At 38.6% G+C, this 12596-nt stretch overlaps 1 pseudogene; it reads right to left on the bottom strand.

The window, feature by feature from the left end:
- Positions 1–8072: 8072 nt before the first annotated feature.
- LOC130708073 (NADH-ubiquinone oxidoreductase chain 5-like) lies at positions 8073–11665 on the bottom strand (annotated as a pseudogene).
- Between the last annotated feature and the right edge of the window lie 931 nt (positions 11666–12596).

Genomic DNA, 12596 nt, shown 5'->3' with positions numbered 1-12596 from the left:
CCAGGTCGCTTATCCATTCCTCTTCCTCAGTTATTCCGCCATTGATCCCTTCTTGAGAATTTTTAATGTCATTTATTGTGTCATTCATCACTGTTTGTTTGCTCTTTAGTTCTTCTAGGCCCTTGTTAAACGTTTCTTGTATTTTCTCCATTCTATTTCCAGGATTTTCCATCATCTTTACTATCATTATTCTGAATTCTATTTTAGGTAGACTGCCTATTTCCTCTTCATTTGTTAGGTCTGCTTGGTTTTTGCCTTGCTCCTTCCTCTGCTGTGTGTTTCTCTGTCTTCTCATTTTGCTTAAACTGTGTTTGGGGTCTCCTTTTCACAGGCTGCAGGTTCGTAGTTCCCATTGTTTTTGGTGTCTGCCCCCAGTGGCTAAGGTTGGTTCAGTGGGTTGTCTAGGTTTCCTGGTGGAGGGGACTAGTGCCTGTGTTCTGGTGGATGAGGCTGGATCTTGTCTTTCTGGTGGGCAGTTCCACATCTGGTGGTGTGTTTTAGGGTGTCTGTGGCCTTTTTATGATTTTAGTCTGCCTCTCTGCTAATGGATGGGCTTGTGTTCCTGTGTTGCTAGTTGTTTGGCATAGGGTGTCCAGCAGTGTAGTTTGCTGGTCATTGAGTGGAGCTGGGTCTTGGCGTTGAGATGGAGATCTCTGGGAGATTTTCGCCATTTGATATTACATGGAGCTGGGAGGTCTCTTGTGGACCAATATCCTGAACTTGGCTCTCCCACCTCAGAGGCACAGCCCTGATGCCTGGCTGGAGCACCAAGAGCCTGTCATCCACACGGTCATGTGGCTCTATGTAGGAGGTCTCATTTCCTTGCCACATGGATCTCTCCTTAGGGCTGCTTGAGTGTCCTCATGACATGGCAGCTGGCTTACCCCAGGATGTGTGATCCAGCCCGTGGTCCCCAGGACTGTCATGGCTTCGGCTGCTGGGGCCCATCCAGAGCTGGCAGCCTCAGTGATGCTGCCCTCCCCTCAGGCTCCAGGGCAGTTCAGTGACAGTGGAGGGAAGAGACCCCGAGCCAGGTGGTCCAGCTCTGAGGAAATGCGGGCTCCATTCTCAGCACCACATTGTTTTAATTATGGCAAGTCTTCATGGTAAACCAGCTCTTATCTTTTAAGATTTTCTTTGTTGTTCTTGATTCTTTTTTCACATACATCTTGTGACCAGCTTCTCAATTAAAAACATATTTGGGAATTTGATTGGAATTACCTGATATTTTAAAGTCACATTCATATGTATATATGTAACATATGTATGTATATATAAAATATGTATTTATACATACGTATGCATATATATATATATATATATAACACATGCATGTATACATATGTACACATGCATATTCTGGGAGCATTATATTCTTGTGGTATTGAATCTTCCCATTCAGTAAGATATCTCTCATAGATATCTCTATGATTTGCAATAAGATTTTATATATTTTCTTCATAAATTTTTTGCATATCTTTTATTATCTTTATTTATAGGAACCTTATGTTTATTGTAGTATGGTAGCATGGAGAATTTGAATTCTCAAGGGTAGGTTCAATTCGTATAATTGTAGAAATAAGAGGGCTTAAACCTCTATTATTTACTCTATGAAAGTAACTCTTTTATCAGACGTATTTCTTATGTTTGTGGGGGGATGCTTGCCATTATGATGGGTAGTGATACTTGTCATATGCACAGGGCTAGTGTTAAAGGCAGGAAATTTTTTCAGAGTAGGTGTATTAACTGGTCATATCAGAATCGAGGGTAGGATGCTCAAATTCATAGGAAGGATATTGTTAATAACAGTGTTTTGACGATGAAATTGATTGTGTATAGTTCCGGTGTATGTGGGTTGTGAAATGCTCCCAGGAACAGGATTTTTGTGAATATATTTATTATGATGATATTAGTGTATTCTGCTAGGAAAAACATAGGGAAATGGCCTGCTGCATATTCTACATTAAAGTCAGATACAAGCTCGGATTCTCCTTCTGTTAGGTTGAACGGGGCTCGGTTGGTCTCTGCTAGGGTAGAAATAAATCATATTATGGCCAGTGGCCATGATGGAAAGATCAGCCATAGTTGTTCTTGTGTTGTGGTGAGGGTTGATAGAGTGAAAGACCCGTTTATTAGGAGCACAGATAAGAGAATAATTGCTAGTTCTACTTCTTATGAGATTGTTTGTGCCACTGCTCATAGAGCCCCGATTAGTGCATATTTTGAGTTGGAGGCTCAGCTGGATCATAAAATAGAATACACAGTTAGACTTGATATGGCTAGTATAAATAGCACCCCTAGGTTTACGTTAATGAGGGGGTATGGCATGGGTAGGGGATTCATATTGTTAGGGATAGAGTCAAATCAGAACTGGCGTGATGATGAATATGGAGATGGAAGAGGTAGCTGGTCATAGTGGTTCTTTAATGAATAGTTTGATTGCATCAGCAATGGGTTGAAGTAGGCCATGTGGTCCTACAATTTTTGGTCCTTTTCAGAGTTGTACGTAGCCTAAAATTTTCATTCTACTAATGTTAAAAATGATATGTCTAGAAGAATAGGGATAACAAGCCTTAGAATATTAATTATAAATATTTTGTTAGGGAGAGGATTTGAACCTCTGGGTGTAAAGGTTTAAGTTTTACACAATTACCAGGCTCTGCCACCCTAAATAAACCCTGGTCTCAGGCGATTGTTTTGTGTTTGCTTATTAAGTTGAGATTATATCATTAATTATTTTAAAGGCGCTTTCTTAAGGTGGGCCTTATTTCTCTTGTCCTTTCGTACTGGGAGAAATACATAATAGAGAGAAGCCGACCTGGATCACTACGGTCTGAACTCAGATCACGTAGGACTTTAATCGTTGAACAAACAAAATTTTAATAGCAGTTACACCATTGGAGTGTCCTGATCCAACATCGAGGTCATAAACCCTATTGTTGATATGAGCTCTAGAATAGGATTGTGCTGTTATCCCTAGGGTAACTTGTTTTGTTGATCAATTTTTTGGATCAATAAGTGTTACTATGCTTTGACTAGTGAGTCTAAGCTTTAACCACTAGGAGTTTTTTTTGTCCTCCGAGATCATCCCAACCAAATTTGTCAAGCCATGTGAAATTTTGTTATCCCTTGATGGTTTAATCATGTTTTTGTGGATCAACTAATTGAAGTTCCATAGGGTCTTCTCATCATTTTTCGGTATCCCCGCCTCTTCACAGGGAGGTAAATTTCACTGATTAAAAGTAAGAGACAGTAAAACCCTCATGTAACCATTCATACAAGTCCCTATTTAGAGAACAAATGATTATGCTACCTTTGCACGGTCAGGATACCACGGCCATTTAACAGTTGTCACGGGGCAGGCAGTGCCTCCAATACTAATAATACTAGAGGTGATGTTTTTGGTAAACAGCCGAGGTTTGTGTTTGCCAAGTTCCTTTTACTTTTTTAAATCTTTCGTTGGGTGCATACCTGTGTTGGCTTAACAGTGTATTTAATAAATAGTTTAGTGTTGGGCTGTATTTATTTACTGTTAACTATCAGTATATTATTAGTTGCTGATGTAAACTTGTGCAAGGAGAAATATCTCTTGTTACTCATATTAACAGTATTGCTTCTATAATTTTATAGATTAGTCCAGTAATAAGACTAGGAGTTAATTTATTTAATATTGATATTAAGGTATATTAATTGTTGAGCTTGAACACTTTCTTAATTGGTGGCTGCTTTTAAGCCAACTGTGGTGCTGTTTACTTTTACTCTCTAGTTAAGGTTGTACCCATTTCTGAAAAGCTGTACTTTTATAGACTAACATTTAAATATACATTAAAACCTATAAGGGGTCCTTAGTGTTATTTAAAGTTGAACTGAAATTCTTTTTCTGGACAACCAGCTATCACCAGGCTCATTAGGCTTGTCACCTCTACTTATAAACCTTCTATTTTGCCACATAGATGAGTCTGTTCTAATAACTGTTCATAAGTAGCTCGTCTGGTTTCAGGTGGTTTAATTTAAGTTCTCTTTGTTAAAATTTTGCTAGTTAAATCATTATGCAAAAGGTACAAGGGGTAAGCTTTGCTTTCTGTTACTTTTAACGTTTCTTTCATCATTCCCTTATGGTACTTTCTCTATAGTGCCATAAGTATTTAAATCTATCTCCTATAATTTAAATGTTAGGTGAATGTTTTATTTGATCAGTTCATGCTAATATAATGGGAAGGGGTGTGGGCTAGATTTAGTTCAAGTCATTCATAGGTTATGAAATCTCCTAGGTGTAAACTAGGTGCTTTATTTAAGCTATGCTTTGATTTATCCAAGCACACCTTCCAGTATGCTTACCTTGTTACAACTTAATCTCCTTTCACAGAATAAACTAGTATTTGCCAGTAGGTTATGATTTTTGTTATATACTCGAGGAGGGCGACGGGCGGTGTGTGTGTGCTTCATGGCCTTACTCAATTAAGCACTCTACTCTTAATTTACTACTAAATCCTCCTTTGGTGTTTAGGTTTCATAAAAACTTTCGTGCAGGTAAGAAGATGTTCTTGGTGTGGAATATGTAGCTCATTTCTTCCCACCCCATGGGTTACACCTTGAGCTGACGTTTTTATGTGCTATAGTTGCGCTTACTTTTATTCCTTTTTAGGGTTTGCTGAAGATGGCGGTATGTAGACTGGATTAGCAAGGGCTGATGAGGTTTATCGGGGTTTATCGGTTACAGGATAGGCTCCTCTAGAGGGGTGTGAAGCACGAAGTCCTTTGAGTTTTCAGCTGTTGCTAATAGTACTCTGGTGAATAATCTTGTTCTTATAATTATTTGGGTTTAGGGCTAAACATAGTGCGGTATCTAATCCCAGTTTGGGTCGTAGCTGTCATGTAATCAGGACGTGCTAAAGTCACTTTCGTAGTCTATCTTTAATTACGGCTTTTTACAGCTTAATTAAAATTTAACTTTATTTTGTATTACTCTTTAACACGCTTTAAGACGTATTTCTATTAACTTGGGTTAATCGTATGACCGAGGTGGCTGGCACGAAATTTACCTACCTTAATTAACATGTCTTAGTCGAACTTTCGTTTATGGCTTAATTTTTATCACTGCTGCCTCCCGTCGGGATGTGGTCGAGCAAAGCGTTATGAGCTACTGGTATAGTGTGCTTGATACCTGCTCCTTTTAATCTTAGTGATTTAGAGGGCATTCTCACTGGAGTGTGGATACTTGCATGCGTAATTCTATTAAAAATTAATGGAAAGGCTGGGACCAAACCTGTGTGTTTATGGAGCTAGCAAGCTCATCTAGGCATTTTCAGTGCTTGCTTTAGAGATTTAAGCTACATCAACTTGTTGTGTACAGGTGATATTTATATGGCTGTGTTCTGTAGTTTGTGTCAGATTTAGTATTAAATTTTTGATAAAGTGGTTAATGAATCTAGGGGGATGTCTGTCTATATGGGTAGTGAATATCTAAATCGTTTATTGGTATGATGGGGGTTTTTTTGAGGTTGCCTGATTTGATGGGTGCTTAATTTTAGATGAGGTGGGGAAAGTGGAATGCTAGTGTTGATTGCACATGTATATACATATAATATTGTTATGTCCTATAACCACTGACTGAATTGCACACCATGGATTGTCGATGCTGGTAAATAATTTTCAATTAAAGTCCAGCTACAATTTGCTTGACTGTGTTAAGACCTTTTAAGGTCATAGCTGAGTCCAAGCATCCCCCACTAAAAATTAAAAAATACCAAATGCATGAAACCACAGTTATGTGTGAGCATGGGCTGATTAGTCATTAGTCCATCAAGATGTCTTATTTAAGGGGAAAGAGTGGGCCATTTTAGATGAGATGGCCCTGAAGTAAGAACCAGATGTCTGACAAAGTTCATTAATAGAAACCCCCACCTGGTGCTTAAGCTCGTGGTCTAATGGACGGGATAGGCATGTTGACTGGGAATGATTTGACTTAATGTACTATGTACAATTAATAATCTATACGTACTACATAATACTAATAATATGATGTACATGCTTATAAGCATGGGGTAAATAATGTAATGCACGATTATACATAAATGTAATACATACATATGGGGTGTATGTACTTATTGATGTGGTAGTACAGTTATGCACGATGTACATAATAGTTTGTGATAAGATGAACTGTTTTAATACTGACATAGTACTTAACAGTTCTGTAAATGTCCTATAATAAAATTTCAGGGAATAGTTTAAGTAGTATTCCAGCTTTGGGTGCTGGCGGTAAAGCTTGGGGCTTCTTCCTTGAGTCTTGGGGAGGTGTGTTGTTCTCCTTTTCTGGTTTACAAGCCCAGGGTAATATGGTATACTACAAGGACTCTTCATTTTAGGAGATTGTTTTCAATGACGCTAGTTACTGGCATTAGTACTAGGATTAGAAGAAAGCATAAAATCGATGCTAGTTGTCCTATAATGATGAAGGGGTGTTCTACAGGTTGCCCTCTGATTCATGTTAGTGTTAGTAGATCTGCTACTAGCACTCAAAATAAGCATTGGCTAAGGGGTCGGAATGTTATACTTAGTTGTTTGGATGTGTGGAGTATTGGGACAAATATTAAAATTAGGATTGAAAGTATTAAGGCTAGGGCTCCTAGTTTGTTAGGGATTGTTCGTAGAATTGCATATGCAAATAGAAAATATCACTCTGGTTTAATGTGTGGTGGTGTGTTGAGTGGGTTTGCTGGGGTATAGTTGTCGGGGAGACAACTAGTAAGTTGGGTGAGAATAGGACTAGTATTAGTGAGGCTAGAATTAGTAACAGGGAGCCTAAGATGTCTTTGATTGTGTAATAGGGGTGGAATGGAATTTTGTCTATGTTGGACAGGATTCCTGTGGGGTTGTTGGATCCTGTTTCATGGAGAAATAGTGGGTGGACAGTTGCTAGTGCTGTAATGATGAAAGGGAGAATAAAATGGAAGGCAAAAAATCGTGGAAGAGTTGCCTTATCTACGGAAAAGCCACCTCAGATCCATTCAACAAGAGTAGTGTCAATATATGGGATTGCTGAGAGAAGGTTGGTAATGACTGTTGCTCCTCAAGATGCTATTTGTCCTCATGGTAGTACGTAGCCTATGAATGCAGTGGCTATAACTGTAAATAGCAGAACAATTCCAATGTTTCATGTTTCTAGAAAGGTGTAGGATCCATAATATAGACCACGTCCTATGTGAATGTAAAGGCAAATAAAGAATATGGAAGCTCCGTTTGCATGGATGTATCAAATGATTCATCCATAGTTAACGTCTCGGCAGTTGTGTGTTACTGATGAGAAGGCAGTTATTGTATCTTGTGTGTAGTGTATTGCTAAGAACAAGCCTGTTAGGATTTGTAGAATTAAACAAATACCTAATAGAGAACCAAAATTTCATCATGACGAGATATTTGATGAGGTTGGGAGGTCAATAAATGCACTGTTGATGATTTTTATTGGTGGGTGTGATTTTCAGATGTTGCTCATTGGTGTTCTTATAGTTGAATGACGATGATTTTTCATGTCATTAGTCATGGTTAGAATCCATGTGGGAATGATGATGACATATATTGTATTTATTTTAAGGGTTATTTTTGTGATTAGTTTTGTGGGGTTTTCTTCAAAACCTTCACCTATATATGGGGGCTTTGGGTTGATTGTGAGTGGCGGTGCTGGGTGTGGGATTGTGTTGAATTTTGGTGGTTCATTTTTATAGGCTTGATGGTGTTTCTGATTTATTTAGGAGGGATTTTGGATATGTTTGGTTATATGATGGCTATGGCCACTGAGCAGTATCCTGAAGTTTGGGTTCCTAATAAAATTGTTTTGGGGACACTTCTTTCAGGATTGGTAATAGCGTTTTTAATGGTGCTGTATGTTTTAAAGGATGAAGAGGTGGAGGTTGTGTTTAATGGGCTGGGAAACTGGGTTATTTATGACACTGGTGATTCTGGTTTTTTTAGCAAGGAAGCTATGGGGTTTGCAGCATTATATGGTTATGGTACCTGGTTGGTAATTCTTACTGGCTGGTCACTGTTTATTGGTGTTGTAGTTATTACAGAGACTACTTGTGGTAATTAAATAAAAGCATGCTAAAGATGAGGGTAATAAGGAACGATAGGAAATATAGTTTGATAAGGCCTTTTTGGCTTGAGACTAGCATGGAGATTTAATTGGATAAGGGATGTGGTTTTTGGTAAAATCTTTTTTAGTCAGATTAAGTCTAAGAGAGAGGATGCTGATTTTTGGCTTATTGATAGGTCTAGGTAGGGAGGTAAATGGTGCATGATAATGGGGGAAATATCCTAAAAGACTAGAGAATTTGAGGGTATTTGAAGGGTAAATAAATTTTAAGTTTTGTGTGTTAAGATTAATTTCAAGTGCTAGTACAAAGCCCAGGATGGTCACTGTAAGGGCAGTTAATTTTAGGTATAGGGGCATGGTTTTTAGGGGGACCTTTGTTGGGGAGATGTTGCTGGAGATAATAAACCTGGCAAAGACACTTCCAATTAATAGGCGTTTGATGGAGTTAATTAGGAGTGGGTTGTTTTCATTGATTGAGGTTAAGGGAGAGAAGGGAGGTTGTCCTAGCAGTGCGAAGAAGATAACGCAAGCACTATAGACAGCCGTGAGGGAGGTGGCAACTAGCATTATTCGCAGGGCTCAGGCATTGGTACAAGACATGTTAGCAGTTTCGATGATCAGGTCTCTAGAATAGAAGCTGGTGAGGAAAGGCATTCCTGTCAGTGCTAAACTTCCAATAATAGGGGCTGTTGTGGTGAAAGGTAGAGCTTTGAATAGGCCTCCTATTTTTCGAATATCTTGTTCGTCATTCAGGCTGTGAATAATAGATCTGGAGCATATGAATAGCAGGCCTTAAAAAAAGCATGTGTGCAGATGTGCAAGAACGCTAGATAGGGTTGGCTGATGCCAATTGTTACCATTATTAGGCCTAATTAGCTTGAAGTGGAGAAAGCGACCGACCATTTTTTTTAATGTCGTTTTGGGTGAGGGCACATATTGCTGTGAATAGGGTGGTAAGGGCTCCCAAGCATAGTGTTATGGTTTGAATAAGTTCATTGTTTTCTGTTAAAGGGTAAAATCTAATAAGCAAGAAGATTCCTGCTACAACTATTGTGCTTGAGTGGAGAAGGCTGATACAGGAGTAGGGCCTTCTATTGCTGAGGGGATTTAGGGGTGACGTCCAAATTGGGCTGATTTTCCAGCTGCAGCTAGTACGAGTCCTATGAGGGGGAGATTTGAGTGATTTAAGTCTAGTATAAAAATGTGTTGCAGGTCTCATGTGTTTAGGTTAAACAGGAATCATGCTATTGATACAATAAATCCAATATCCCCAATGCGGTTATATAGGATTGCCTGGAGAGCAACTGTGTTTGCTTCTGTTCGCCTGTCTCACCACCCAATGAGCAGGAAGGATATAATTCCAACTCCCTCTCACCCAGTAAAAAGTTGGAAGAGGTTGTTGGCAGTAACAAGAATTAGCATGGTGATGAGGAAGAGGAGTAGATATTTGAAGAACTGGTTAATGTAGGGATCTGAGTGTGTGCATCACATTGAGAACTCCATAATGGACCATGTGACAAATAATGCTACTGGTATGAATATTATTGAGAAGTAATCTATTTTGCAGCTAAGTGTTAATTTAAGCATTTGAACAGTGATCCAATGTCAGTTTGAAATAACTATATCTTGGCCTGTGTGGACAAATATTATTCTTGGAATTAGGCTGGTAATGAAAGTACACGAGACAGTATTTTTTACATATGATGAATATTTGTTGCTTTTGTAAAGATCTGTATTAGTTACTATAATTGGGATTGTTAGTATAAGCAGTGTGACCAGAGTGAAAGAGGAAAATAGGTTTGTTACTCTTACTTGGAGTTGCACCAATTTTTTGGTTCCTAAGACCAACGGATAACTACTATCCTTTAAAAGCTTGAAAAAGCCATACTGTTAGGCATGGGAGCATGAATTAGCAGTTCTTGCATACTTTCTCGGTAAATAAGAAGTTTCAGTCTTCTGTTACAAGATTCACAATCTAGTGTTTTTTTTAAACTATATTTACAATACAGGGGGCCTAGGATAATTTTGGGGTTTAGTGACAAGAGTAGGAGGGATAAAACATGAAGGGCTATAAGGGCATTTTCTCGTGTGAAAGAGGGTGTAATGTTATTAATATGGTGTGTGTATTTACCACATTCTGTTGTAATTAATATATATAGATAGTATAAGGCTGTAATTACAATGTTGGCTCCTATTAAGATAATGGTAAAATTTGATCACAAGAAGGACGATATAACCACAAACAACTCTCCAACCAGACTAATAGCTGGGGATAAGGCTAAGTTTGTTAGGCTTGCTAGCAGTCATCAAGTGGCTGTTAGTGGGAGGAAGGTTTGTAGGCCTTAGACTAAGATTATTGCTCAGCTATGGACTCATGCGTGATTTGAGTTTGCTAGGCAGAGTAGCATAGATGATGTGAGGCCGTGGGCGATTATTAAAGCAGTGGCTCCTATATAACTTCAAGGCGTCTGGATAAGAATAGCTGCAATGAAAAGCGCTATATGGCTGATGGAAGAATATGTGATAAGTGATTTTAGGTCTGTTTGGTGCAGATTGAACTGGTTATGATTATTCCTCATAGGGAAAGCATAAGAAAGGGATATGCTATGCATTCTGTCAGCGGGTTGAGTATTGCTGTAATTTGCAGTGTGCAGTAGCCCCCAAGTTTTAGTAATAGGCTGCAAGGACTATAGAGCCTGCGATGGGGGCTTCTACATGTGCTTTGGGTAGTCAAAGGTGGAGGCCATAGAGGGGTATTTTTAACATAAAAGCTATTATGCAGGCTAGTCATATGAAAGCATTAGATCAGGAATTGGGTAGTGCTTGGGTTCAATATTGGAGTACTAAGAAATTTAGAGAGCCTGTAGTGTTTTGGATATACACTAATGCTACTAGAAGTGGGAGCGGCCCGACTAGTGTGTAGAATAAAAAGTAGAGTCCTGCATTAAGGTGTTCTGTCTGGTTACCTCATCGAGTGATGATAATGAGTATAGGAACTAGTGTAGCCTCGAATATAACGTAAAATAAAATTAGTTCTGTGGTTGTAAATGTTATGATTAAAAATGTTTGTAATATGATTAGTATAGTGATATATAGTTTTTTGGGGGTCAGTGACTCTTTGAGCAGGTGAGATTGGCTGGCTATTAATATTAGTGGTAGGAGTCATATCGTTAAGATCAATAGTGGTGTAGACAAGGAGTTGGAAAAGAACATTAATGAGAAATTAAGGCTATTATCATTAAACTGATTAAGGAGAAGCAGGCTTGTGAGGCTAATTAGTAGGCTATGGGCTGTAGAGTTAATTCAAATTATATTATTTTTTGATAACCAAGTCAGGGGTACTAATATAATCATAGAGACAATAAATTTTAGCATTGGAAGAGGTTAAGGTTTTGTACGTAGTCAGTGCCATATGTGTTTGATACTATTACTAGTAAGGATAATCTGAGTGTGGCCTCGCAGGCTGCGAACACTAACAGGATGATTGGTATTGTGCTGGCTAAAGTGAAGTGTGAATTTAGGATCATTAGGGTTGCCATGAAGAATAGCGATAATATTATGCCTTCTAGACATAATAGTGAGGATATTAAGTGGGATCGATATATTAGCAGTCCTACAAGAGATACTGTGAAAGCTATAATAATAATTATATATACTAAAGGCACTTGGTAATTATGAATTTAGTCATAATCTAATGAGTCGAAATCATTTGTTTTAAACTAAATACCATATTCAATTTATTCTAGGGCCTTTTGAGTTCATTCATAGGCCAGGCTAATTGCCAATAATGAGATTAGGAGCAGGGCTATGGTGAGTACTGGTTTTAGTTTATTTGTTTGAGGTGCTCAGGGGAAGGGCAGTAGAAGGGGAATCTCTAGGTCGAAGAGAAGAAATGTGATTGCTACTAGGAAGAATTTTATAGAAAAAGGCAAGTGGGCTGATCCTATGGGGTCAAATCCACATTCATTAGGCCTTGTTTTTTCTGTATAAATATTCAGCTTGGGGAGTCAGAAAGCGATGAGTACGAGCAATGAGGCCAGTGCTGTGTTTGTCAATAGGGCCAGTATTAAGTTTATTATTCTTTTTCGGGTTATACCGAAGCTGATTGGAAGTCCATTGTACTAATTAATACTAAAAGTATTATGAGCCTCATCAATAGATAGATACGTAAAGGAATAGTCATACAACATCTACAAAATGCCAGTATCAAGCAGCAGCTTCAAAGCCGAAGTGATGGTTGGACGTGAAGTGATATGTTGATAGGCGTAGGAAACAGATAATGAGGAAGGTGGACCCAGTAATTACGTGCAGTCCGTGGAATCCTGTGGCTATGAAGAAAGTTGATTCGTATACTCTGTCTGAAATTGTAAAGGGTGTTTCATAGTACTCTGAGGCTTGCAGGAGTGTAAAATATATGCCTAGGGCGATTGTAATAAAAAGGGCTTGGACTGCATGCTTGCGGTTTCCCTCCATAAGGCTGTGGTAGGCTCAAGTAGTAGATCCA

The sequence above is a fragment of the Balaenoptera acutorostrata genome, chromosome 4 (genome assembly GCF_949987535.1).
Source record: "Balaenoptera acutorostrata chromosome 4, mBalAcu1.1, whole genome shotgun sequence".
NCBI classification, from domain to species: Eukaryota; Metazoa; Chordata; class Mammalia; order Artiodactyla; family Balaenopteridae; genus Balaenoptera; species Balaenoptera acutorostrata.
This window is presented reverse-complemented; position numbering and strand designations above follow the sequence as displayed.